Below are 1,665 nucleotides of genomic sequence, written 5' to 3'. Positions count from 1 at the left end.
GAAGCAGCGTTGTTAAGATTATAATGAAAACTCCTTCAATACCAATCTGGCATTTAAGAAATCCTTGATATACAGATGGAAAAGTGTGGGTCTCTCTCCAACCTGGCTACAATAGTTATTTGATGAAGACATAAATGGATGACCAAGACGTATTTTCTTCTTGTACAAGGAGGAATGAAAAGCAAGCCCTTGACACAAGAATAGTAAAGAAGCCTCAGATACCACCAAATCATAGAGATATAGTATCTTTAGGAGTAGCTGGTTAACTGGGGCCAAAGTACAATTCAGAGAAGGAAGATAATACTATATTTTTGTTTAGCAATAAACCATCTCATGGGAAGAATTCAAAGTGAAAATATATATTTGAGTGGGAAGAACAAACAAAAGTGAAAATATATATTATTTGAGTGGGAAGAACAAACAAAAAATGACGTACTTCTCCCTGAGTTCTTACCTTACTTGATGCATTGTCAACTCTCTAGAAAATGTTTGACTTTGTCTTTCACAAAACACTTGCTCATCATGCACTCTCTCTCTACCATGTTTGTTACACACTCATCTGTTGATCCCTGACTGTCCAAGGCTCTTGTTTTCTTTATCTGGATCCACTCCCCAGGAGATCTCATCTGGTCCAAATTTCTTTCTCTGCACCTCACCTCTCCCTGACCTTTCCAGGTACATCAAACTGCAACAGAGAGCCCCACTTAGATGCTAACAAGCACATCTAACTTACAATCTCCGTTATAGAACTCTTGACTTCCCAGCCCAAATCTCCTCCTCCCACATATCTTCTCTATCACAGTAAATGACAGAAGAGTCACTCTTCTGGTGACTCATGCTAAAAATTCTTAGCATCATCATTCATCTGCTTTTCTCACCCCATGTTGCGGGTTGAACTTGTTCCCCAAGGAGATATATTCAATTGCTAACCCCCTGGTACCTGTGAATGTGACCTTTTTTGGAAATAGTCTTTGCAGATATAAACAAGTTAAGATGAGCTCACTTTGGATTAGGGTGTGACTGGCATCTTTATAAGGAAAAGGAGATTTGGGACACAGACACAGAAAATATACACGGAAATGGCCATAGGATGACAGAAGCAAAGACTGGAAAGGTGTTCCTACAAGTCAAGGAAGGCCAAGAATTTCCAACAACCACCAAAAGCTAGAAAGAGGCAAGAAAAGATTCCTATTTCGACTCTGGAGGGAACATAGCCTGCCAACACCTTGATTTCCAACTTTTAGCATCTAGAACTAAAGGTAAATTTCTGTTGTTTTATGCCACCTAACTTACAGTTCTCTGTTAAGCAGCCCTAGGAAACTAAGATACCTGATATCTATTTTGATGGCAAATTCAGTCTTTATATATATATATATCTCCAGAATCTTCTATTACTCACATCTCAAGCCTAGGGAAGCCCACCAATGACCAGGTCTCCTATCTGGCTTTCTGCTTCAACTTCTGCCCTGTTCCAGTCTACCCATAGTCAAAGTGACACTTCCAAAATATAAATTATATCTGTCACTGCTATACTATAAACTTTGTTTCTCAATTTACTAGGAGTAAAATCAAGTCCTCAGAATGGACTACAAGGCCCTCCATGACCAACCAACCTATCAATCACCACTACTCCATTGACTTCATCTCCAGTAATTTTCCCTCTTG

The 1,665-nt window shown here is 39.2% G+C and overlaps 1 protein-coding gene across 3 annotated transcripts in view; it reads right to left on the bottom strand.

Moving 5' to 3' along the window:
* LOC122494776 (zinc finger protein 649-like) overlaps window positions 1-1,665 on the bottom strand; it is a 38,945-nt gene that overhangs the window by 6,813 nt on the left and 30,467 nt on the right. The window lies entirely within an intron of this gene.

Source organism: Prionailurus bengalensis, chromosome E2 (genome assembly GCF_016509475.1).
Source record: "Prionailurus bengalensis isolate Pbe53 chromosome E2, Fcat_Pben_1.1_paternal_pri, whole genome shotgun sequence".
Lineage (NCBI taxonomy): Eukaryota > Metazoa > Chordata > Mammalia > Carnivora > Felidae > Prionailurus > Prionailurus bengalensis.
Note: the sequence above shows the minus strand (reverse complement) of the source record. Positions and strands in the feature narration are given on the sequence as shown.